The sequence below is a fragment of the Myiozetetes cayanensis genome, unplaced genomic scaffold, assembly GCF_022539395.1.
Source record: "Myiozetetes cayanensis isolate MyiCay16 unplaced genomic scaffold, myiCay2020 scf17, whole genome shotgun sequence".
Classification (NCBI taxonomy): Eukaryota; Metazoa; Chordata; class Aves; order Passeriformes; family Tyrannidae; genus Myiozetetes; species Myiozetetes cayanensis.
In genome coordinates, this window is record NW_026087378.1 from 1,141,279 (window position 1) to 1,168,791 (window position 27,513).

General features: G+C 40.8%; 1 long non-coding RNA gene across 1 annotated transcript in view; it reads right to left on the bottom strand.

Moving 5' to 3' along the window:
• LOC126638465 (uncharacterized) overlaps positions 1–15,704 on the bottom strand; it is a 59,866-nt gene extending 44,162 nt beyond the window's left edge. Inside the window, exons 1-3 of the long non-coding RNA XR_007628614.1 lie at positions 15,626–15,704; positions 12,846–12,916; positions 10,314–10,413 (exon numbers count right to left, since the gene is read on the bottom strand). This is a non-coding gene — a long non-coding RNA (uncharacterized LOC126638465). The remainder of the gene's footprint in view (positions 1–10,313; positions 10,414–12,845; positions 12,917–15,625) is intronic.
• Between the last annotated feature and the right edge of the window lie 11,809 nt (positions 15,705–27,513).

Sequence of the window (27,513 nt, forward strand, 5' to 3'; positions counted from 1 at the left end):
CATATCATGTGAACAATTCCCCATTCCTGCCACCACCAACCCTTTTGAATCTTCTCTGGCAAACCTGAGCCTTGGCAATCAGATACTCAGAGAGAATCAGCTCTGGCATCAAAAGTGGCCTTCAGACTTCCAAAAAATTTCATCACCAGGCTAAAATTCAGGGTCTATATTTGCTGCAAGCTGAAAACCCAGACTCCACTCTCACTAGCTACCCACAGTCACAGTAGCTGCCCACTGTCAAATCTGTCCTTACAAATTAGTTCTTATCAGAAGTCAGACCACAAGCAGAAAGTTCAAGTGGGGTCTCTTGTGATCTGGATATCTGGTTTCCATTTTTAGGAGTAAAAGCCATTAAAGTATCCTACCCTTATTTTCTTTTCCTCTTTGGTGAGTTTGTGGTATGCCAGGAATGCCAGCTGTTCATTTAATACCACTCATTACTGTATATAGACCATATTTCTTTCACCTGCCACATGATCACAAAGCTCTCTGGAAGCTGACAGTGCAGAGCAGAACCTTTCCATGGCAAAAGGTGCTGTGCACACAAGTGTTGGTTTTCTGCTGGAAATGATCAATCTTTGTGGCAGTCACTTCGTTGGTCCACCTAGAATTATGGTTCATAGGTTTTTCATTTCTGGAACTGCAAGAGTTTTTTAAGCAATATAAAGATTCTCAACTATCCTGACTGTTCTCCAAGGTAATTTTCCTGCCCTGAGTGCTGGAGTAGCCAAAGCCCTTTCACCTTTTCTAGAAGATCAGGAATGAGCATCTTTAATAAAACTCACCATACACACAAAGCTGGGTTTGACAGACTTTATCATAAATCACCTGAAATCTCTATTATATGTGTGTAAGAGTCCTTTACCCCAGCAGACAATTATTTGACTGCTCCTTTTCCACTGAGGACAACCAAAACAGCAGCTCTCATGATTCCACTGCTTACCCCAACAGAGTCTACTCAGCACAGCTGTTCAAACATTTGTTCAATCACTTCCCAGCAAACAACAATCTGGTGCAGAATGCCTGTTCCTCATTTCAACTTAACCATAGCAATATTTATCATGCACTAAAAAACATATGCTGCATTCACAAAAATAAATAAAATTTCATCTTAATCAACAGCAGCCTGCAAGTCTCAGAGGATATTGGAAAGTTCCAGAGGTAAGAAGTGTCTTAAAGGGTGTGAAAGATGAATGGATTCATTCATCCTGAAACCTAACTCCTAAGAATGTGCATGCTGAAGTTCAAACAATCTGACTTTACACTTTGGTGCCCAAAGGCTGGGCCTGATTCTGAATCTATTAATTTATTTTCTATGTATTGTAGCAGAATCCACTATCCTTTAAAAATTCCAGGGATCTGTTGGGATGGACACTCAGCAAACAGGGAAAAGAATGCCCAGCACTAACACATTAATGTGAGCAAATAGAGGCATGAAGTGACTCGCTGAAAGAAAATCAACTATAGAGTGAGTCAGGGAGCAAAATTCAAATTTTTTGGACTTAATGTCCAAGCCCCTGGACCCTTCTGGGTTCCCAAACATGTCCTGATCTCCTACAAAATCTTATTACTGCACCCTTGAAGTTTAGACAAGCAAATTTGAAAAGTTTGTCTCAATTACTGAGCTGTGAGTAAAGAAGTACTTCCTTCCCTGCATCTTTCTCTCAGACAGTTTTAGAGGAGCTGCTGCTGGGCAGAGTATCAGAACCTGCTGCAGTTCTGCACACAGGTGAAAGCTGGAGGATCCACACAGCTTCTCCTTATAACCTTACTATCAGTTGAAACTTCCACATCTTTCCACCTTCCTGTCTCCCTCTATGAGAAAAGCCCAAGGCACTCTATTCCTGATTTTTAACACCAGACAAGGCTGCATTTGCTACTTGCATCGAGTGTATTTGTTTTCCTCAGTGGCTCTCTCAGCTGCCAGGACTTGCAACCATCAAACAGCACCTCTCACTTAGGCAGGAATAAAATTATAAGCACCACATCTAAAACAGGAACCTTATTTCCCATAACTCATCTAAGCCCTTTCCTGTCATGGCAGTCAGTTATTTTACTTTAATGTGATGCATAGCGACATAAACCACTACATATTAGGATTGGTGTAGACACAATAGCATGTTCTTTGTGTTTTACATGTTCCCACATGACATAGAAACCAAAATATAAATGTTATATTTTCTTTTTCTTTATTAAGTATTTGCAGAAAATGCAGACCTCTTTCAGGACAGCTTTTTTCCATTGTAATGTTCTGAATTAGAGGATCTGCCTTATTTTTTCTGGACATGCCACTGAACACAGGGAGATCCCTCTTTTAAGTGAGACTGTTTCATAGTGAAAGGGTTGGAGCAGAAAGCCTCTTGGGGTATCATAAAATGTGTTAAAATTAATACATTACAGCCTAAAAAAGCTATGCTCAGTGTTTAACCCTGGGTTGGACAATGCAAATATTGAGTATTTATTAAGAAAGGCTGCTCTTCTACATTAATAAAGGAGATTTTACAGCTTGTTCTCTTTCAAAACCTCACACAGAATGGACAGCTGGAAACCCAGGCCTCACTGGACTGTGAGATTACCCTGCAAAATTATACAGAGAGATAACTTTGGCTTGAAAGGCCAAACCCCACTCCAAGGAGTTGGAATAAAAATGTTCATGATGAACTTCTGATTCTTACACTCCTGAGGCACCAGGCAAGAACTGCAAAGGGACTGGGGGGAGACTCCATTTGATCAGAAGGAAGATTTAGGATGAAGTTTTGACCTTTGCTGCTGAATCTCAGGGAAATGTTAAATGATGTATAATGCCCAGTCCTGCACCAAGAGAGGCCCTAGGAAATGTTTTCCTGATCCCTGGGGGTTTAGGATGAAATCATCAAGCTCTCTGTGCCGAGTGCTAAAATCTGATATTAAGAGTCTAGGAAAAGGAAAGTTTAAGATCTCCAAGGAAAGGGCTGTGTTGAATCCTAAAGTACTATTAATGCACCAGTTCAAATGCAAAAATTACATGTGAGAGGAGAGTTTTCAGCAGCTTAATCAGGATTGTGAATCCCAGTGGAAGAAAAAATAGTTTAAGTGCTATTGGACAAATGAAGGATAGCAAACCATACCTGCATGAAAGTTCAATTTCTCAATGTTTAAGAGCTCTTTCATCTTCCTAATTGGGAACTGTAGCTCTCAAAATCTGCAAGAAAAGTAAATTACAAGAGAAGGATCCAGAACAGAGTTAACTCAGGAAGGCTGAGGAAGCCCAGGAATCCAGCCTAGCTGTTACATAAACTTGGGTTCAACTTGGCTCAACTTGGCTTCTGCAGTTTTAAATAGAATCTATAAACTAACAAACCCCTTAAAATCCAAAGGAGCTCAAATTCTGTATTTTATATCAGCATTTACTGTGTGCTCACGCTCTGGCTGCTTCACCACATCCACCTTAACAGGGGAAGTGCTGATGTCATGGATTTTTTTCAAGCCTTTTTCATAAAGAGACAACTCTTGTAAAATCTCCGTGGCTGAACCATGTTCCAAGACAGAAGGTGAAAGTCTAAAGGAAAGCATCAGAACCCCTGAGTCAAGGTCAACTCTCTGAGGTGTCTTTATTGTGCTCACAGCCAGGCCTTGGGGAAGGTTGGAGCAAAGCTCGCTGCACTTCCAGAAGGAAAGCACTTGTGACCATTCTGCATCCTCCAGCCACGGTTGGTGAGCCAAATGTCACACGAGTTCCTTTGGGTTCTTTTATTTAGTCTAATTAGATGTGGCTGTGATGGCTTCTCCCATCAGGATGTTCCACCTTGAGCTGAAGTATTCAGCATTCCCTGGACAGTGTCCTTGCTCCTTCAGCTTGGACACAGAGTTACTGAATTTGCAGAAGTTTCTAATGAAAGCACAGAATTCCTAAAGCATAAGTTCCTGCAAATAGATATCACAGCTGTTGTGTACAACCCCCCAAATCATACAGGAGACACTGCAAACAGGGCTTTGGAACACACTCATTCCTGAGAGATGGACAAGACAAGAAGTAGAATTCTTGGATTGATGAGAGTCTTTTGGGATGTGGATCTGCTCCACCAGGAGCTCTGCCCAGAGCAAAACACCCCAGAGACACGGAGGTGGTGAAGACATCACTGAGCAGTCAGTGTGTCACCAAAGGGGGGATTTCCCAAACAGGCTCGTGGGAATAACTTGGTGAAAGCCTGAATGCCCTGGGTTCATTCTGTGCTCTGAAAGAGCTGATATTCAGGTAATAACAGGAGTATTTCACACTGTGTTGAAAGAGGGCCATGCCGATCAAATAATCGCTCCATTGTTTTGCTGATGCTTTCCAGTCCCTCTCCAACACCGGCAGGTCCAGTCTGACAGTTAATCAGTGAAGGAAGAGAGCACTTTGCCAGAGCACTTTGCCGGTTTGGGTTTTTTGTTCTTATCGGGGGTTTTATGTTTGTTATGTTGGTCCTTTCAATAGGTTATGTACTATTTTATTTTTCAGTTAAAGCCCCAAAAAAAGGATTTAAAATGTTTTCTCTTTTCACCCATTGCTACGGATTTTAAATGCTTAACGCATCTAAAATCCCACTTTGGCAAATTAGTTCCAGCCTTACTTCAGAAAATGAAGAATGCAGCCCCAGCACAGGACTGCCTTGATTTGGGTATAAGGAATAAAGCAGGATTTATTTGGCTCTGAGGATAAAAGAACAGTCTTCTTAATGAAATAATTGGGTTTGTACCTGTAGCTAATGTTCCTGTATGAATGCTAATTAACCCACTGTTGAGTTCTAATAGTTGGGTAATTTCAAAGTGCTTCTGGAACTGCAAGTATTTAAGGAAATAGGGGAGATGAGCTTCACACTAGGAGGGAAGATTGTTTATTAGATTTAAATGTGCAGATGGGAAGACATAAACAAGCCAAACAAGGCTTTAGATACAGATACTTGTTGCTGTATTTTGCCTTTTAAAATTTACTTTCTGTTTATGCCACTTTCCCTCATAGGCAGTCCCAGTGTTTTTCAAGTGTGGAAATTAATTTTAAAATTCTGTTTCTAGGACTGGATTCCCACACAAACACATTCCAGAGACCCCCAACACAGTTGTTACAGATAGCACTGCAGAAGCAAAAATCTAACTGTGTAGAATTGGTATTTTTGAGCATTTAGGCTGTTCTCTCTCACTGGAATTTACTGTGACTAAATTCCTTTGAACTGTTTCAAAATTATAAACCATAGAATACACTATTTATCTGTGAAAATAAAAGAAGATTAGACATGGCCCCTTTTAAGACCAGAGTGCCATCCATGACCTCTTACAGCTTTTTATAGAGCTGTTTATTCAGTTTACAGTGTGTATTTTGAGTGTATACACAGCATAAGAACTAGATCTCTGGAGTGATACAACTTTTTCTGAGGACTAAGGGAATGTGATATTGGAAGTTCTCTATGAACTGTTTGGAAAGGTTTTCCCTAAAAGCTTTTTTTTGGGGGGGAACTAAACAGAAAAATGTGTAAATGCAGTTTGGATGTCAGCAAAGACCAAGTCTGTATAGCCTTTTATATTTCAAAATCTCTATTTATCTAGAAACTTGATTTCTCAACCTCTAGTTTGCATGTCTTTGACAACCCTCATTCACACCATATGCAAATACTGAAAGTGTTACTGTTAGGAGTAACATGAGATGATTTATTATTCATTTAATCAGGTGAATCTGTTAATTGCAGAAGCCTGTAGTTTTGAATTCTATCAATATTTGCATTACCAGTAACTGGGAGTCAGCTCAGCATCGGAGTTGGTTTAGATTTATGGAGGGCTATTAGAGGGGGTTTGGTATTTTGCATATTTAATGTAGGCTCCTTTAGGATATCCAAGGACACTGCTGGATTTCTGCTTTTCCCTCGGTCTCTCATGGCCACTGTTGGAGGCAGGACACTGATCTGGAGGTGCCACCACTCTGACTCCACGGAGCTGATTGTATGTTCTCCATGTATTTCATGTAGAAAGAGCAGATAAGGTATTTACACCCTGTATTCCCAGGACTCTCTTCACCCTGAATATCCTCCACTCTCCAAACCAAGACTGTAGTTGGACAAGAACTGTTAAACAGCTAAATCAGTTCAAAGTATGGGGTGAATCACTGTTGCCTCTCCAAGCACAGCACCTTTTTGTTGGCTTAGAAATATCTTCTACTCATTTTTTTGATCTTCTCCTTATTTTTTTGACAAACTCACAAAAGCACGAAGCGGTTGCAGCCAAGCCAATGCCATAAGAAGCATTCCCAGAGCAGCAGGAGCGTGCCCAGGGAGCTGCAGAGCTGTGACAGAGCTCAGAGTGGTGCTGGTGGCAGAACCCCCCCACGCTGGGATCTGCTACACCCCTGAATGCCCCACTGCATTCCCATGGACACGCTCTGTGCTCTTCCCATTAACGGTACATTTTCAAGTCGAAAACCATGAACACCCATCCTTGGAACATTCAATTTGGGAAATTGGGATAGTGTGTTCATCTCCTCTGGCTCCTTTTTCCTCTGTGTTCTTCCTTAATAAGGCCTCAGCATTTCACAGCCACTGAAGAATTCAAGGAATGCCATTAACCAAGATACCACCCTGCTAATTAAAACTAAATACTTGTTCTGAAAGAATTCCATAGCAAATCTCAAGCCTTACACACAGAAACTCCTTTTAAAGCCAAAATATTAAAGCTTTGTGTCTTCCAAGTGATGTCTCAACCTTTTTTTTGCCTTTGCACTCTTTCCCAATAATTACTCCATCACAATCACAAGACTGTATTATTATTCTTTTACAACTTATAAACCTAATTTTTCAAGTTTTTTCAAGAGCTTGTTCTCTGCTTGCTGGGCTGCTTTTAGATTGTGGCTATACCTGGTTTTATCACAGGGGAGAGAAAAGGAGAAGGGAAAGAAGGGAAGAAAGGATTAAAGGATGTGCTGGATGAAATAAATTGCTGGAAATTACATTCACTTGGGGCAAGGAAAGATGTGTTAGTGGCTGAAAAAGGAGGAAACCCCACCAAGATTAGCTCCCAAACACTTCATCTAATTGAAGTGTACATATTTTCTATAATTTTACATTTTTCTGGACAGGCAGATAAAAACTGCAGCTCAGGTTTGCTCTCTGTGAGTTGTCACACATAAAGACTTCTTCCTAGAGAAGACTGTTTAGTACCCCAGGACAGGCAGGAAGTCAAAAAAGCCACCAGCAGTGAAAACACTGCTACATTCACCCTGAGAAACAAAGGTATGCACAACATCTGCAGGTGACTATTTCAGGAACTCTTTCTCTCCTCACTTCAAAAATCTAAGCCATTGTTAATGTTAGAAGGAAAAACTTATTAAATGTCTCATAAAACCCCACTTCCCCCAATACAAGAGACCCAAAAAGCTCAGAAGCTGAGCACAACTTGCTCAGATGTATCTGTTTTTTCTCTTCAATCACAGACAGATGCATGTTCAAATAGTCCAACTCAAGGCAACCCCACAAGATCAAGCAGATTTCTTGCACTGATTAGCCCTAGACCTCTGTGCTTTTGGACACCAGTGTCTTATTATCTCCATTATAATTCTTCAAAATGTGTCATGCCACTTCCAATAAACATGCACATTCCACTTTCCCTCATATCCTCACTCAAATGAGATTAAATCATCATTACAGTCATTAATCACTACATGAAATACCACATTTGTATCCTACAGTCCTATCCTGAGACATGCATTGCTGCTTATAAGCACAATACACCAATTTTATGCCTATCTGAATATAAATAAACTTCTCTGTAGAGGAAAATAAATTGATAAATACAGCCATATTTGATTTCTCCAGTTCTGTGGATTGCCACAGAAGTTCCAATTCCCAAGGCTTCTCCAAGCGTGTTTAAGACTTTACAGAAGGAGGTTGTGAAATAACTAAGCCTGGAGCTCAGAAACGGCATCTCATTTCACAAATGTTTGAAATACTCTCATTTAACACTTTTTGAAATGAAATAGTGCAGGCTTTCAGGTCTGCAACGGCCTTGTCCTAATTTGCAATGCAAAGTTTTACAAAAAGCTTAATGGCTTCAAAAAAAAAAAAGCTTCCAGAGAATCATCCTTCAAGGCTCTCAGAGACTGGCCCTGGCATCAAAAAAAAAGGAGGCTGAAGTACTTAATTTATGTTAAATACTCTATATCAGGGCAGTTTAAGACAGAGGAAACTTGCTGCTGATCAGCACAGTAGAAAATGGTTTGCAGCACTGCCCTTACAGAGACACTGGCACCATCCTTCCTGTGTAACAAATCGCTTTACATTGTGGGAACGTGGCTTTTCAAAAGATGCCGATTTGCTTTTTTTGCATCAAAATGAGCAATGTCTAGTGTACTGTTACGCCTTTTTAGCAGACACATTAAGATTTAACCATACAGCTGAGATAATGACGTCTTTGCTTGCTAGTGATTCATGCTGAAACAGCAAAAGGGGGAAATACGGCTTAAGATTCTCTTTCCCCCCTATTACCAAATACAGAACTCTGCTGATCTGACTGTTACCCCAGCGCTGGAGGTGACACTGCTGCAAAATACGAGGAATTTTTGTTGCTCTTGTTGTTTGTTTGTTTGGGGGGTGTTTGTTTGGGTTTTTTGTTTGTTTGTGGAGGTTTTTTGGTGGAGGAGGGATTATTTGTTTGCTTTGGGTCACCAGGGTTTCAAAATATCTGGCTTGTGCAGACTGAGAGCACTGAGATTTCTGTATAACAAGGGTTAGGATTTATATATATATACACACACACGTATATATACATAGGCCCTGAGATTCCACATATAACAAGGGTTTGGATTATGAATTTCAATTTAATTTCTGCTTTCTCGGCTGTGAGAGCTGCCTCTGCTGCCTGTGAAGCTACTTGGTGCCATCATAAGATTTTCAATCTAAATTCAAACCTGGAGCTCTAACAAGCAAAGATACTCATTTTTGTTTAAGAAGAATGTAAAACTCCGCACCTGAAAAGCACAGCTCAACTCCCCCTAAACTCCCTCAGAGCAAAGCCCCCGCTTTTTTTTTTTTTTTTTTGCTCACTCTTGCTCTCTAAAAGTGAACAGTGAATAATTCAAGCCCTTCATTAATTTTGTAGGAACGGGATAATGTTAAACTGGTACAAGTCTACAGCCTGGAGTGCCTGGCGTGGGTGCAACACCGAAGGTTTGGCTGGGGTTGGAGTTCTCCTCGTGGGAGCTCCCCGATCCCACGGGGGTTTGGGAGGGGAGCAAGGACAGCGCCTGGAGGGAGCTTCCCACACCTGCCAGGAAATACCTGCACTGCTGGAGGAGCAGCAGCGAAAGGCAGAGGCGGCTCGGGGATACCCAGAGCGATCTGCCCGGTGTTGTGTCAGCGGCACAAACATCTTTGCTCCTTTCCCCCTGCGGGAACAGCCTCGTTCGCTGCCCGCGCCATTGCCTGGGGCACAGCGGCTGGGCGGGCGTGAGGAGCGGGACCCCGGCGAGGGGCAGGGCTGGCTCTGTACCTCGGCACACACACGGACTGCCCTCGGTCCTGCTGCCCAACGGGGAACCGGCGGCTCTGGGGGTCCCGGGCGGCTCCTCAGCCCGCGGGCAGGGAAGGCAGGAAGGGCCGAGGGGGTTTAGGGGGCAGCGCTGAGGGCGAAGCGCTGAGGGCACGGCCGGGCCGATGGCGGCTCGGGGGGCACGGCCGGCCCTGCAGCCTCGGTGTCCCCGGGGCTCTCACTCCTCGTCCCCAGCTCAGGGACTGACCCGCACTGCCAGCCCACTGCTCTGAAACTGCAGTGACAGAGACACCAGAACCTCCCTGCAAATCCGCTCCAGGTGCTGGCTACTCGTGTTATGTTTGTAAACATTCACACTCACACACACACACACACACATATATATATATATATCAGCTCTTGGCCTGACTTTGTTTTGAAATTACAGTGGCACAGATACCAGAACCTTCCTGAAATCTACTCTAGGATATTGGCTACTGTTGTTAATCTCTCGCTATATATATATATATATCTATATATATCTCCATATATATGTGTGTTTGTGTGTAGAGACATATACACACACATATATGTAATCTCTTGGTCTGACTTTGCTTTAAAACTACAGTGACAGAGATTCCAGAACCTTCCTGAAAATCTATTCTAGGTGTTTGCTACTCTTCTTATTTACATATATATACATATAAATATATATATATACACACACACACACATATATACGTATATATATATATGAGAGTAGACACAGATGATTTGTTTTGAGAGTTCAGCCTTTGAAGAACAGTGCCTGAAGACTGTGTTTCAGGTGAGAGGTGAGACCTTACCTGTGTGCCCTCATTTCCACCTCCAGACTCCGAGGTTTGCTCTGTCCCCACAGCCCTCACTGGGCACTCACTGCTGTGCTGTTGTGATGGTGACGGTGCCCTGCCAAGGAGAAGGCAGTTAGACTGGTTTGGCATGACTTTTTATCTTGACAAATTCAGGTTAGTTGTGACTTTCACCTTAAAGTTGCTTGTCATAACCTGGAATGAACTGTGTCAGGATTAATTTACTGCTTCATCTTAGTACAACTTAAGCAGCTCTTTTTTTAGTTTCTCATATTCAATCTTCATATTTTCTACTGAGAAAAAAATTACCAAGCTTTTGATCTCAAAACATAACCAAAGACCAGATTGGTAGTCTTTGAACAAGAGAACCTCTTTCAGAGTCTTTCTATTGCCATTGACACAGTTGCCCAATTCATAAATACACACTTGTCCATTTCATAAATACATATTTGCCCGATTCCTAAATATACACTTGTCCATTTCATAAATATACATTTACCCTATTCATTAATACACACTTGTCCATTTCATAAATACACATTTGTCCAATTAATAAATAAACACCCACTAGTGTTGTTATACCCCATTCTTAAGCCCAACCTCAGCAGCTGTAAGGCCACTTTGCTGTAGTAGAAATACTGACTGGACAACAAACTGATGAAAAATGTATATAGGAATCTTATGGAAAAGAGGTTTTCCAGAGGGGATGCCATGAAGGACAGTAAGAGTGACCCAGGCCATAAGGGAGGGACTGGAATTTCTTCACCACATAGTGTCAGATGGAAAAAAATATAAGCAGATTTAATATGTAAAATGATATGAACTGTTCACAGCATTGAAATGAGGGAAATCTGAGCTGCCAGAACAAATGGTGTTGTAGAGACTCTGCAGTGGAGGCTGAATCAATTCCTGCACCAGAGCTGGCTGGTAACGGGGGAATAACTGAAATTTTACTTTTATATGCTTATAGTAATTATATGCAAAATTGTGATTTATGAGAATGCTGCAGTGTTTATTGCCTATCTCCAACTGAGCCTCACAGGTCCTGTTGAGAATATAATAAAATGTAACATTTTGTTCCTGTGCAATAAACACTAACTAGGAAGCAATTTTAATTTTAAGGCAGCTAAGGTCTTGCTGTTTATAATTGCTAACAGAGAATGACTAAGTGTACAGTGTCTATGAATGAGAGATTAAAATTAATGATAATGAAGATAATTAAAATAACAAAAATAAAAGGATTGCTTTTCATCACGACAGGGTCAGCAAAAATGAACACATCCTAAATAGATTTTACAGGTTTAACCACCTATTTCAGTTCCTAAATAGGCAGCACTTGAAGTGATGTCTAAAAATATATAAAATATGATTTGTGTGTTTGTAAAAGTAACTCAGCCTAAATCTTCCACAAATTTTTGGCTTTGAAGTGAATTCAGTGCATAGGAGAGTTGCAGGACTGATGAAAGTAGTTAAAACTATCTGCACAAATACAGATTAGATCTAGAAAAAACAGTTGCACTCTTGGAATTCCAGTGTCTATGCAAAACAGCTAGGCTTGACTGGAATTTTTGAGGTCTGATTTTCCTCAAAAGTAACAAGTGTTTAATTTCTCAACTATATCAGTAACACAATTTAGGATCTTCCTATAAGATCAGTGTCTTACTTCAGTGCATACACTGGATGTGGTCCCTCTTCCACCTTACATCTCCCCTGTCCACATTGTCCTGCATCCTTTGCTTACCATCCCAGTCCACCACACCACCATTTGATTTTCAGCAATTGTCTTTCTCCCCTATCATTCCCGGTTTCTTTAATTTTATGTTTTGTTTTGTTTTAAAATCATAGAGCATAACACATCTCCTCTCTATTGAAGACTTGATGCCAACTTATTGCAAGCTTACAGGTGGTCTTGATGGAGAACCTGTTGTTGAAATACTTCTGTTTTAGTACCTTATTGTCCTTACTCTGCTACTCCTTGTAAATTATCCAAACTCATTGCTGAGGGACAGTCGGTGTTCCAGCTCCCATAAGTTGTTCCCATGCGTGGCAGAAGGAAGAAAAGCTTAAGAAAGGCTAAAAGAAGATTAAAGGTGGCATTTATTTGTAATAACTTCTCTGGATATGTTTCCCTCACTTCAAAAGGAGTTAAAATAAAACCAGCAAGACACTTGGGTTTAAGGCATATGAGTGCAAAGGATCAGAGGGAAGTCACCAATTAGTGATTTTTCTCGTTATGCCTGATCTGCAGCAACCTCAACATCTGTTGTTTAGGTCTAAACATTTGAAAGTCAGACCGTACCTGTCCTGAAATACTCACTTATTTATATTTTAAATGAATGTCTTTCTCAGCATTCCCACACAAAACTCAAACATTTGTGGTCATGGACCTATTTCTGCCCTACCCACATTGAATAATGTGTTAGAAAACCCCCAACTGTTTAGCAATTGTTGACATGTCTGTCATTTCTATTATACTTAGAAGTCTATTCTACTTAGAATCTTTCAAAGTAAAATTCTTATTGACTTTACCTTTAGATTTGTCCCTCTGTGCCCTCCTGTAACTGATGGTGGAGGAAAGGAAGTTCCAAAGACTGACTGGGCTAAAACAAATTGAAGAGGATTCATCAGTACTTTGGAAATTCAGACACACATTGGGCTAGTTTTGATTTGCCTTGAAGGAGTCAGTCCCCTACAAAACCATGCTGATCAAGGCAGAAAAAGCAATCCTAAGAGCAAAACCACAATAAAAAAAGCACTTTTTCTTTTTACTGAAGACTTAATTTTACAATATGGAGTTGATATGATGACCCCATTTTAAGCAGAGCCACTGCTGTAGAAAATGAGCTTTGCAAGCTCGTTGTAAGTACAATTCATGATTCATTTTTCTCCTTTTTAGTCCTGCCTTTTGGGTAAAGGTCTCTTTGGTACTATTGGATAAAAAAAAGCTTTCAGTGCTACTGGTGATGTGTCCTTTATGTTGCCACGTGAAGGATGTCAACAATATGAGGTAAAAAGGCCACCACCACCAAAGAACACCGAAAACCTCCCACCCCAAACTCAATCAAGAAAAGCCATTAAGCTTTACCACAGAAGAAAATTATCTCTTGCTTTACAGCAATCCAGTGTACCTTGTTGAAAGGGGACAATATCTTGGAGAGGTAATGACTCAAATGACTCACTTTTTTTATAGCAGTGAAAATAATTGAGATACCTCAGCGCAACGAACTACTGTTTTGATTAAGGCCTAGATTACCTTGGCCTGTCTGATAACTTCTACCAAAGGGATAATTTTCATAACAAAATTTGGCTTTCAATCAGAAGGTTTCAACGGCCTCCTGGCTGCCTCCTCCTAGGTGTAACCACTTGGGTCAGCTCAGGAAGCAAATCCCCTCTGCAGAAAGGATTCAACTTCCTAGTTCTCTGTTGTCACCCTGTCCCCTCACAGCTTGTTGGGTAGCAGAATGGACACCTGACCAACACCAAATCTCGAAATTCATCTCAGAGACAGCCTCCTCTGAGACTCAGAGTCTTTTAAGCTTTCACAAACTGCTTTCTAGAACATTCACTTGACTGAGTTTCTTCCGTAGCAGACAAGCCAAAGAAAAACTTCTTGTCAGCCAGTAAATATTTAATTTAAATTTCATTGTCAAACTCACTGGATGTGACTGGAAAATGAAACTGGAAGAATTATCTATTATGTTTAAAAATGCAGTTTAAGGATACTGTGTGGAGTATAAATGCTGTTCCACCTTTAATGAATGACCTGAAACAGCTTTTCAGAGGAGTATGAGAAAAATATAAGTTTTTATGACCTATGCCTGTTTATGTTGTTTGGGTATCACAGAGAGAGCATCCACCAGATCAGAGCAACATTCCTGAAGTGGCTTTCCCTCCCCTCATTAATGGAATGTGGCACAGAGTGTGGCACATCAGTAGTGAGGAAGGGACCCAGAGCAAATGTCACCCCGTATGGATGCACTGGCTGTGCAAGGGTTACGGAGCTCTCCAGAATTCCCACGTGGATGCTCTGGGCCAGCTCAGCTTTCTGAGCTCTGCTTGTCCACTGTGCTCTGATCTGTGCCTATCAACAGCCTGCTCATAAATACGAACTTTAGCTTTGACTGGCACTTCACCTTGTGTTACCCCCGGGTAGTTGAGACAAATCACCCTCCTCCTGCCCTGGCTGCATTCCCTGAGCCGGTGCTGTCTCCCTGGGCTCGGGTGCTCCAGCCCTGCAGTGCCCTAAGGCAGGATTAGGCCATTTGTTTATATATAAACATGTGGCACACTCCTCCTGCACAAGTGTTTGTTTTTGCATAGCTGGCAGATAACAGGGCTGTAAATTTTATTGCTGAATATTGTAAACATAGATCTATGGCTTTGCCCCCCCCAAGAACTGTGGTTTGGGCCAGATTCTGATCTCTCTTTTATCAATTTTTTTTTTAACTTGTGACTTAGTCAGGCATGCAATTGGAGTGAAAGTCTATGGTCTGCTTTTCAATAGCACTGACATTACATGGGGGTATTTTTAACATATTGTAAGCAGTTAAAAAATATTAGGTGATTTTGCAGCAAGATGCAAATGTAAATGATTAAAATAATATTTTTATTTCCATAGTTTTCTATTTAATTCCTTATTATATATATCCATACTGTATAATGAACACAACGTTTTTCTGATGATTTTATGATAATAATCCTCTCTGGTTTTCTCTATTCTGTACATTACTGGGTCGTGTCTTTTTCCTGAAAATATCTCTGTCTAGATGACTATTAACACATATTTTTTCCCCCACTGTTTTTCTTTCTAGAGAGTCAGAATTTATCACCACAGAGAGCAGCTATTGCTGCATGGATCCTTCTCCAGGTTGCCTCAAACTGCTCAGGATTTTATGGATTCATTTCAGTTTGTGTCTTTGGACACCACAAGACCCCTTTTTTACACATTCCCTTTCCATTAACAGCACATATGGGAATGGGACATCATGTGTTTCTTTGCACACTGCTATGAGTAGAGGCTTTAAAACCCACAATAATTTCAATTCAAATATCCCTTCTGAAGAATCCATTTCAAGAAAGGAACAAAAGGCAAAACTGAGCACAGAAAATATTAACTCCAGGATGGTTTTAGGTGGTTTAGTCAATATTAAACTGATGAAAATAATCTAAACAGATGTACATCACTTCAGAACACAATTTTACAGATTTATATAGAGATTTTCAAGATGCAAATAATGCATAACTGTCCAGTTCTTCATGCTTCACCATAATTTTCTGCATTCTAAGACCATTAATATGCATGATCCTACCTTTCTGTGCTTGGATTCTTAGGTTTCACATGCTGTTTAAGTCTGCAGTGGCATAAAAATTTATTTTCTTTGTATGCACAACGTCTTCACTTGCCTGTTCTTACATTTCTTCTGTTGTGAGAGCGTTACAAATTGAAAGATAATAATTAATTCAGTCACAAACTACGTAGTACCACGGAGGCAGGAAAATTACAAATGCAGTTACATTTGTATCACCAACTCAGCCCCTAGAAAGCCTCTTTATAAACGTGCATCATCAACACGTGAGGAGTGTCCTAACAGGGTTAAGCTGCTCCAGAGCTCTTCTGCTTTTATCTCACTACCACTACGTGAAACAGGTTGAATTAAACCTGATTTCTTGTACAATTCACCTGTCATACCATAGCAGGTTTGGGGTGCACCTGTTTACCAGCACTAATCATAATTAACTGCAGAAAGATCAGTGCTCCCCAATTTCTGCTCCATTTGGAGAGCGTTTTTTACCTAAATAGCGACAGATGCTGAAAGTTAAAGAGCAGGCAGCTCCTGCTGAGTCTAAAAATCCGTATAATGCAGTTAAAATATATACACACGTTTTGTAATGGAAAGTCTGCAACTGTAACTTTTTTAAAGAGCCATCACCGTTCTGCCTGGTCGGTGGAAAGGTTTGTTAACTCCTTTCTGCAGAAGGGCAAGGAGGGTTTATTGTTTCCTCAGAGGGCTGCACCAAGGAGATAATGACATGCTGTGAGATATAATCACACAGACACAATAAGGGGGCTGGGGCAAGGTGGGATGATGATGTATCCACTGGTACCTTTGATTGCTGGATAGGGAGCTGCATTGTGTTAGAGTTTTAAACCAACTGTAATAACCCAGGTATGCTGTGTCCTTGCCCTCTCTGTGCCTGTCAGCTCCCATGGTAAAACTGCTGCCCAGAATAAAGGGGAAGGGATTTTAAAGTCTCTTAAATGGCAGAAATAAACATGCAGACAGACTTTAGGGGAGGTGTTTTGAGGTAATAGGGTCTCACAGTCAGAACTGGGCATGGTATTTTTGAAATCTCCTTGAGATTTCTAGAACAGCCCTTATGACTGGAAAAGCCATTGAGAACTGTCCTTTTAGACTGTTGGTCTTGCAAACTGTTTAGATAGTAAATAGTTCCTAGGAGAGCCAAAAGGCTTAATGAATGAATGAATTTGAGTTTTTCAGAAGAATAGTATTATGTAAGTGAACATGTACCCACTGTTAAGCAGAATCCACAGCATTAGTGAATTGGTTTCTGTGATACCTTTTGAAACAGAAATAATGCTCCAGAGGAGTCTTCAAATCACAGCTTGTCTTTGCCTCTGCCAGAAGGAGTCCTTACTGTCCAGAATGGCTGCTAGCATTACATGTCAAATTTACACACCTCAAAATGGGTATTGCAGCCTCATTTCTCTTCAACACACACGTGGACTCAAGCCCTGAGTGAAGCAGAAACAGCACTTTCATCCTGGCAGAACATTCTCCTGTGGTCCAAACCCTGATGTACCACATTCCTCTGTACTGCCAAGAAACAGTTAATCTGACACAGAACTATTCTGTTTGTATTTCTGGGAAATTCAGAACAAAATTTAGCTCCTCCAAGCTCTTTACTGTGTCCAGTTTTACATTGCTGTGTCCTGCAATGATCCCAGCTCAGGCTGATGTCCATAAAACCTCAGTCTTCTGCTGATGATGACCTTGAATCTTTCTAGGCAGTGAGCAGAAGAAAAATAATGACTTTCCCAAGTAAATCTCTTGAACAGATAAGAGAAGCCCAATCTGGGCCTTTTAAAAGATGCCCACAGCCTAAGAAAAACCTTAATTCTCACCTTAAATTGCAAACTTCGTTAGTGCAGGCTGTGTCAGCTCCGTGCCTCACCTCAGATATGTCCATTCATTCCAAACCTCAGCTTTCAAATGAACAAAATGCAAATAAATGTGTCATTTGCAGGAGGCTGATGCATTGCAGAGAAGCCTAATGAAGACAATTTTATAACCTGTTTTCCTGCCTTTGGAAGCAAAATGTACACTGGACACAAAGGAAAATATCAGATGTATTTAATACATATAGAATTATTCTCTGTCATGTATTGACATTGTTCAAATGTGAGTAAAAAGCAGACAGAGCACCAAGTTTGTAAAGCCAAGCCATGTCACTGTGTAATTTCTGTGAGAAATTAATTATTCTCACTGCAGTTTTACCAGGCAAATGGAATTTTGTGGATTTCTTTACCTTAACTGAGCTGTGCTGCCAAGTTCAGACCTCCTCTTGCTTCAGTCCCCTTCAGAACAAGCCAGGCAGGAACCTCTAGGAAGAGAAATACAGATAATTTTGTTAGGTACTAAGGAAAAACTTGTGTATCTGAGCAAAAGGCTGGAATGCCTATGAGGGTTTCATGATGCCTTCTGCTTGCCCTCTCCTGGGAGGGAAGCACAGACTGACAATAGATTTCAAATATGAATAGTGGCTTTTTTCAGTGTTTCAAAATTAAATAACTGGAAAAAACTTCTAAAAAACCCAAAACTTCTGGCAGAGTTTTCAAGGTCTCTCTCTGCAGCATCAGACAAATTACTCCTGTGCCCCAAGCGTGGGCAAATTTGGGAAAAGCAGTCCAAGAACTCCGTGATGAAAAGCTGGTTTTCAGGTGCATTTTTTTAGGGAGTAATTTAAAAGAATGAAGATTTTTTTCTTTTTTTCTTTTTAAGAAAAGTGGAAGTAAACAAAGCATATTATTGATTAAAGAGGGTGACTTGGATGAGGTGCTGCAGTCACTACAATGGGCTCCATCTGGAGGCATCTCTGAGGTCTATTTGAATTATTGCAGCAGGAGCAGACAGGCTCCAGCTAAATTTAGCCTGCAACAAGTACAATTAGTGGAACACTAGAGATTCCCAGGCTCTAGAGCTCTGCAGAAGCTCCAGCCAACACGAGTGGATGTCTCACTGTGTGTGGTACAAGCAGATACATTCACTCGACTTCACAAGTTTACCTCAGATTTGAAATGCAGCTTCAGCTACGCTGGGAGTGAACAACCAGCAGTAAATTCGGGCCCTTTGCACCAACTCTGATGCAGTTTCATAGGCAACCTTTAAAACTGGGCTGTTCTTATGTTTGTGTTTAATTACACATGCAGTTAATTTTGTTTGTTAATTTGTGCATGGCCCATTTTCTCTGTTCTGTCAATGTAATTATCCCATTCTCGTAAAAATAACTGTCAAGTCCAAAGTGCCTGTGTCTCCTTTTCAGCCCCAGTGTGCATCTGCAGTATTTGGTTAAAGCTTACAAAGACCCAGAGGACAGAGTGAATCTTGAGTTTTAGCTGCTCTGATCTCAGGTGTGAACCCTGATTCAATGTAAACTGAACTTCTCTGTTCATCAGCTTTGAGACAAAATAGTGAGCAAGAATTACCAATGTTGAAAGTTACATAACAAAGCCCATCTCCCTTGCCCTAACACACACCTGTTTTTAAAACTTTGAGGATTTGAAACAGTTTGGAATGTTCATACATTTTTTGTTCTTGGAATATCTGATGAAATTGTACCATAGAGCAGTTTGCTCAGCCACAGAATTAGTCTGGAATTATGTGAGGCCATGGACGAAACTTTGTGACAGAAGCCTTGGTGGCAATTTTAGTTGAAGTGGTTCCTGAGTTATTTTCCAGCCCCTGCTTATTCAGTTTCAGCCTTGCTGAATAAAATACTGCTCCTGCCATGAAATCCTCCAGCTTTTTATAGGAATGTGTGAAGCAGTCAACAGAGACAGGGTAAAATACAGACCACTCTTGTTTTTTGATTTGGGTAGCTGTTTTTTCCTGACTGGGAAAATATTGAGCTCAACAAGCACATTTTGGGGGGCAATATACCGGGCCTTAAAACTCAATTTTCACAGAACTTCAGGAGTACTTAAAGGCTGGCACTTGCTCTACCTGATATGACTCAGATTTGCAGAATTCTTTGCACATGGTACTCAAACCTGTGTGTTTGCTCCACACAACTGTCCACTGAATTCTAATATCAAACTTTTTAATAAGTTTCAGGTGAAAATTTCCTTTACAAATACAATCTACAAACGCAATCGAGCTGGCAGATGAATAATCTCAATATTGTAAAAATGTAGCAATAAAGCAGGAGATAAGAATAGTAACACCCCACCACCCCAGGAACTCTCAGAGTTGTGCAGAAACCACTGTAACACTGAAATTCACAATTTACAGGAGGTGCTTTGCCAAAAAACTCTCAACTTGGAAAATTCTGGAGCTGCAGACTTTCTGTTTGCTTTCCACTCTCCAGGCTTTAGGCAGCCCTTTCTCTGTTGTGTTTGTTGGTGTTACTCCCCCACTATTTGGCACAAAGGACACTCACCTGTCCCACAGGGCAGCAAGGCAACAAGAGCAGTATTAAGGGATTAATCTGACCACAACTGGCTTCTGTTTCCCTCATGTTCCAGAATTTTCATGTTTCTATCACTGCATTTCTAACTTTGGTTTAGTGTAAGTAGACCTGGCCTGTGCTGTCCACAGCCTGCTTGACTGCTTCATTTTCATATTATCAGTTATGATCAACACATTTTTTTCCCCAGCTATGACCTTATTTTTCCCCTCTGTGCAGGGCTAGGAATGTTAAATACACTTCCATAGAGGGGGGGGAAAAGTCCTGACTGGCAGCACTATGGGGACTTTCAGTCTTTTAAAACTACCTTATTGACTTGGCAGGGGATAAAAGACCAAGCCTCTTTGCATATTTATTTGCATAAATGTTATCTTCAAAAATTGCACGAAGTTACAACATTTGCTTTAATACTAACATCCAAAATCGATTGAATTTACAATGTCTGCTTTAAATAACACATTATATGAAAACCAGAAATAACACATTGCAAGCAAACCTGCAGATAACTTATATTGTCTTATCCTCGCCTGAGGGGAGAAGATTACAAGTTTTTGGGCTGCATCTGTTTTATACCAAAGTGGTTTAAAGATATTAAAGGTTACACATGGTATACCAGGAAAACAATGGGTGCTCTGCATGCTTGTTTAGCACATGTCTACTTAAGATGGAAACAAGATTAGATAAACCCAAATCTGCAGACTGTCTTGCTCCATAACCATCCAGGGGTAGCTCATATTTACCACTTCCAAGCAGAACAGGAGATGGCTTTGTGGCCTTGGAAAAATGCTCAGGCTCTGTGAGCTTTGCATTTTTGCTTGCAACAAATCTGGGATCAATAAAATGCTTAGACCAAATAAGAAGTGAACATCACCTGTTTATTAAAGAGGCCACATATAGGATGTTAAATATGTTCAAATAGTCTTGGTACACACCAGGTTTTTGAGCTGTTAACTTTATGTATTGTCTGCTGCATGAATGGAGGGGACTTTCAGTGCCAAGGGAGACAAATTCCCTGGGTAAGTTCTGAGAACTTGTGATTTTAGGACACACAAGACTAACCCTGTAACAACCCAGCAAGTTTTCTATAGGTGACAAGAAAAGTGCCAGAGAAATTTTGCTCTGAAGATTTCCTGTTCTAGAGAGGGAGAGTGATGAAATATTTGATAGAAATTAGTAAGGATCATGTATCATCCCCAAAAAACAGTAGTTTTCAATACTTGCATTTGCATGCAAGATGAGTATTTGTTCACCATCTAAGTGGAATTCAGTCCATATGAAGAGCCATATGTGTCCTTTAACATGCATGTTTGCATTGTCAGCCTGAGAGATTGCATAGGAGTGAAGCCAATAATATTAAATGAAAAATGATGCTCATTTTATCACTCATCAAAGTATGCCTACCCAATTTAAAGCAAAGAAAGATATGTGACAAGACCAGCTTATTAATATTAATTTTAACCCATCTGGTAGAATTTTGTGATTGAGATATTTCCTATTAAAACGTGTAATATCATATAAAACCCCAGACCAAATCAATCAAACAGAAAAAACCCCAATCTGAAAACGTTTTCACCCTTGTGAAAATGTTATCTACTTCACTGCAGAAGGGAAACCATCATGCAAGTTTAGGGGTTAAAGGAATCTGAGCATCCCAAACATATCCTAAGTCTGACCAAGGAATACTTTTCCCAGGAGAATTACTCAAAACTGAGCTAAATAGAGCTGTTCACAGTTGTGCCAGGCCTAGGGTAGGGAAGGATCTTGGAATGCCCTCATTGCTGAAGCCACACTGATCCCCACAAAGCAACAGACAGTGAGACTGAATAAATATCAAACCCCTCATCCTTTCTTCTTCATACAAAAATTGTGTTCTGTTGCTTTGTTGGTTTTTTTTTTAATAACAGTAAGACCTGTAATTAGAGATCTGCCCTCTTGTGATACAATAAAATACAAGTATGTCCTGTGGGCATGAAGTTTAGGTTGAGTTAGATGATGGCATTATCAGCATTAAATAACCAGGTTCCCAGTCCAAAATGAAAAAAGATATCCCTCCACTTTCTTTGAACTCCTTGCATTCTTAGCATTCTTTCCATAAATCATTTAATAGCTGCCCTATTCATAGGAAAATGTATTGCTGAAGTTAAACAGTGGGTTTTTGCCCTGCACTGTCATTGGAGAGAAGCATAATGAATTACACCTGATTTGCATGCAGGTTTGCATACACAAAACTCCTGTCAAGAACTAGCAAACAATAAGCTGCTCGTGTCAGAACACACCGTACAAACAACAGCATCAAAGAGCTGCTGAGCTGTGAGGAACATGAGTTACTGAGACTTCACCTCACAAATCGACATCTCTGAAAGGCAGCAAAAAGAAATAAGCTCAGCATCTTTGTGTCTCTCATTGTGCTGCAGTCCAAACAACATCCATCCTGACTCCAGGGAAATTCTGAGTCCCAGAGGAACCTGTATGGAGAATGTTTAAAGTACAAAAAGGTTACCCTGATGACACGAGTCAATGTTCCGTGTGCTGCCTGGAAGCCTCCATCCGTTCAGGCACTGGGCAGTGCAGGATTAGCTACTCTGAAATGATCAGCACTACAGTATGGACACCCTGCTCCTGCACTTGGTGGCTTTGCAGGAATAAATAAAGTGGGCCACTAGTCCAGCTGCACATGGCCATGTCATAGGTCACCCTACACACAGTTTTAAACGTGGGAAGAACTCTGCTGACGTGTCATGTAGTTTCCCCAGAGCTTCTGACAGCTCTTCATGCACAGTCTGATTCTAACCCCTGTTGCTGCCTGCTTACCTGAATCACCTTCTGCAACCTGTCAGAGGAACAGAAGAGAACTAATTACTGTAACTCATCACTGGTAATGAGGAGGCAGCAGGACAGACCTTTGGCTGCAGAGGACAGAAGGAGAGGAGCAGGAACAGTTCAGGGCAGTTCCCTTACCAAAGCACATCTAATGTGCAGAACACTGCTGGCAGGCTTTCTCACAGAGGGAAAGCACCTTTTAACAAATTAAAAAAGACAAGTGCAGAAAGCTTCTGTCATCCCAGGGTTTGGGTGCTCCATTTGGATTGCCTCTGAAACGGTTAGCAGAAGTGAAGGACCAATTCTACATCAAGAAACCATGCAGCAGCCTCCACTATTGGTTTTGGCACCCTTTTCTATTTAAAATGCACTCAGCTTATGCACTGCCTGAACTGTCTGTTTTCCTATGAGCAAAAGGTGTGCACAGAGTTCCCTGTTCTGGAGTTCATGAGCTGAGGGAGTTGATTTTGCACCACCTTCTGTACTTCCCCTTGTGATTTCGACTCTTTTTGTGTGACTGTGCTGCCCTACTCCCTGCAGGTCTGATTTGTTTCAATTTATTATGACAGTCCTACATGCCCACAGTAATATTTAAACCACTCACATTCCACATTTTATCTGCCACTGAACTACTTGCACCTGGTATGAAATGGATGTCTCAGAGCTGAGAGCAGTTTTGAGCACGAGTTAATAAGCACAGCTCCTAAACTTACATTTGAAACCCAGCCAGGCAGCTATAACACTGTTAGGGAAATTAAGATATGGCAAGGACAATATAAATAATTCAATTATATGGATCAAAACCTTCTAGCTGATATAAAAAATTATTGGGTACTTAGTTATATGGTTTTCTAGCAATTTAGTATTGCATCACTATGTGCTCACGCTGATCTTTCTGACCCAGAGAAGAACCTGTAACTGTAATACCTCCTTTGCTGTGCTTGTCAGAGATGCAGTTCCAGGGGATTAAAAGTGTCATGGGTATGTCTGTCCTGGCAGAAGAGTTATCACTGTGCAGAATATAAAGCTTGAGAGCCTCAGTACCAGCAAGTGCTTTGCTGCTTTGACTTCAGAGGAGCAGGCCAGGAACTGTCTCCCACATTCTGTGCTAAACCTGAGACTAAAAAATCAGCTGTAAGAGAATGAGAACCATTAGAGGGACAGTTGGGGGGGCAGACACAAGTAATTTCAGAAAGAATATAAGGATTGTGGCATATTTATATTTATTCATGAGCCTAATCTTAAGATTTGACTCAGGTTGACTCAGCTATTCAGTTGTTCTCTTGATTGTTCCAGTGATGGCAATAGATCAAAAATGGAATAAAAGATCAGATCAACTCTGTCATGACATTTTTTTGCTAGGAATTCAAACCCAAGCAGTTAGATGGCCTGCTTGATTCATGGGCATGCTAAAAATACAGATACCTAATGTCAACAGGAGACATAAACTTGTAACCCCAAAAAAACCACCTGTGGCTGTAAAATTGCTGGAGGAAGAATAGAAAAAGGAAGAGCAAAAGTTGAAAATAAGATTTTTATTCATGTAAAATGGGATTATGAATATGTTCTGCTGCAAACACCCACACTCTACAAGTGCTTTAGAGACCTCTAAAGATTCTTCAGCTCCCCATTCGTGTAGTTTCTGCTACTACAAATAAAAAATCAAGTGTGGGATTTTCACATACCACATTCTACACTAGGTTTTGGTGAGGACTTACTGTGCAATGGGTTCAATTTTGGCTCATCTGATGGTCATTTCTGACAAAAGACAGCTATTTTATCTCTGAGCAGAGAAAGATTTCAGTGAGCGGGGAAACATTTTAGAGGGTTATATTCAAATACCTAACAGGAAAAACAGGAAAATCAATCCATAATTAATCAATTAGGCCCCAATCCAGCAAACTACTGTGTCCCTGCAGAGACCTTCTGAAGCCAAGGAGCACTGAGAGGGTGCTGGTGCCCCCAGGATGGCACTTTGCAGGGTGAGACACATCAGTCAGTGTTGCTTGGCAGGCAAGGAGCTAATTAAATAGGGAAACTTGATTAAATCAAGTTTCAGATGAAATAGGGGGGAGTTGGGGTTCTTGAAACCTTGCAAGAGCTCTTAATGAGAGAAGATTTTTTTTTTTCAGGAATCTTTGTCAAAGGAAAACCAAATAGTTTTTTACCAATTAACTTAAATAGGAAATGAGTAAAGTGAGAAAGCAGGTGAGAAAGAAGGTGAGAAATTAGGATTAGCTACTTCTAGAATTGGCTTAAATTACCACCTCCCTTCTAGAATATTAGCAATATAGAAATGAATGTTACATGCTGCACAAGGCTAAAAACACTTCACTGCAGAGACATTTGCAGAGGAACGTTTTTAGGATTTAGAAAGAATCAAACCCAAGCTGAGGTAAAGCACAATTTGCATTGCAATTCAGCCAACACAAGGCATGCAGAAATTCATTTTAGGGAGGTATTCTGAAAATTAATTTGCACAGAATGTCAGCAGGCAGGATAGTGGGCAGGTGCACTCAGGAAGGGTTGTTTGGGTAGCTCTTTCCAAGCTCCATTAAAAGCAGTTGTAGGGATTGCTGCAAAGTTCCATAAACTGGAAGAGTTAGGAATTGGCAAACCTAGTGGGAAGAAGGTAATTATTTTCCTCCCCTGGGAATGCTTTCACATGAAGCAACAAAGAAACTATTGACACTGCTAAACAGTGAAGAATTTCATAATGTGTCCCATTATGAGAGAAAGGTTAGTGCATTGTAATTCAGAGTGAATCTGGCAAAGTCCCCATTGCTATTTATGGGAGAAGTAAATACTGTGAGGGCTGAAATGTGATTTTCCTTTACAGATACCTCTACCACACCTCTTGGTGTCATCTTTGAACAAATTGTAACGCTTAAGCTCTCACCAGTTCATCATCTGGAAGGGCAGGCATTTGGAATTTTGCAGTTAAATACAATAATATTATTAGCTTTATATATGCTTTAGCTCAAATACTTTAAGCTATTTATTTTAAGCTATTTATTTATTGCAGGACTCCAGGTTTGCAACTGATGCCATGATCAGATGGAACACCCCTGAGGCTGTGGTACAAGGGACCTCTGTCTGCCCAGAAAACTCAGATTGCTCCTCTCCCTGGTACTCGAGCCAGGGCTGGAGAGTCCCAGACTGCACTGCTGTAGATCCAGGACACAGAACCAGAAAACTGTGGATTAGGAACCCAGGGAAGGTGTTTCTGATGAGATCAGTGGCAGTAAAGCTGCCCCAGGGATTCAGCAGCAATACACCTCAGATATAATGTAGGAGCTCATTACTTATTTATCATTAATAAAGACACACTTGCCTGCAAGTGGAAGCTTCTAATATTTCCAGACTACTGTGATAGAAGGAAAGCAAGTAGTAACCTATTCTGGCTTCTTTAGGGCTGGATGTGTTTGGGGTAAGATGGGAGCAGCTTGTAAGAGTTAACACTTAAACCAGGGGCAAATAATTGCAGAGTCATGAAGCACAGTGTCCACAGTGGTATGTGAAGGCAGCTGCATCTCAACACAGAACACACTCTAAGGATGAAATAAGCAATTAAGAATCTCTACAGACAAAACTATTCAGAGTTCTTGGAGGCCAAATTCTCCTTGGAGAAGCACCAGCCACTAAACATGTCTGTAAAACAGACTATAGGTCTGTAAATATCAGTGGGGTTTAAAATGCATTTTAGTCACAGGTCCTACTTTAATGGCTTCTTGAATAACATACTTAAAGACAAACAAATAAACAAACAAACAAACAGCCATCCAAACCCCATACCTCGATCATATTGGCAAAATACATAGCTAGGAGCATTACCTTTGACAGAGCAGAGCTGCTGCTCAGATTAGGATGGTTGTTAAGTTTTCCTGACATGCAGCATCTCCAGGAATGTATCAACAGGTCTGGATATCAAAACCAATTCTCCCTGAAAAGCAAAACACCCAGATGAGGAAGAGTGCTCCTCATTTGTTTCATTGCAATGTAATTCTGTTTTGAGGAGAAATAGGATTACATCTCATGCCATCATCTTTCCACTCCTCCTAGAGCAGCAGATGATGTGCCAAACCAGGGCAATGGGTGCAGGGGAACCAACTGATTGGTGTTCAGGGAACCCAGTGGAAAACGTACCTTTGCCTGGGCAGAACTGGCATTTTGGCAGCAATTCCTCCTTGTGCTTAAGCCAAAAGTGGTATTTGGTTGACAGCATCTGGGAAGCAATGAGGCACAAACTCTTGTCCTTTTGCACACCTGTATGGAGTTCTGTCATTTTTTGGGACTGGGAACAAGGAGAGTCAAACAAAATGCTGAGTGACAAAGGAGTTGCTTTTTGCTGTGTGCTGATTTAGCAACATCATTCTTCTTCTCAGCTCTTCAGAAAAACTTGGTGATGGCACAAGGACACCACCAGAAGGTCATTTTCTTTTTTTTCTGAAGCAAAAATATCAGCAGTGCAGGTAGGCTTCAGCTCCCAAGTGAGAACTTATTATAGTGGGTCCAAAACTATGAATAGTCAGAGCAACTGTGATAATGAAAAGCTTAAAGCATTAAAAAAAAAAATCAAATAATGAATAAAAATGCAGAAAAGATTACAGTCATATTGGCTAGTTCACTCATAAAAATTTGGGCTGATTTCTGAAATTTCAAGTGATTCTGT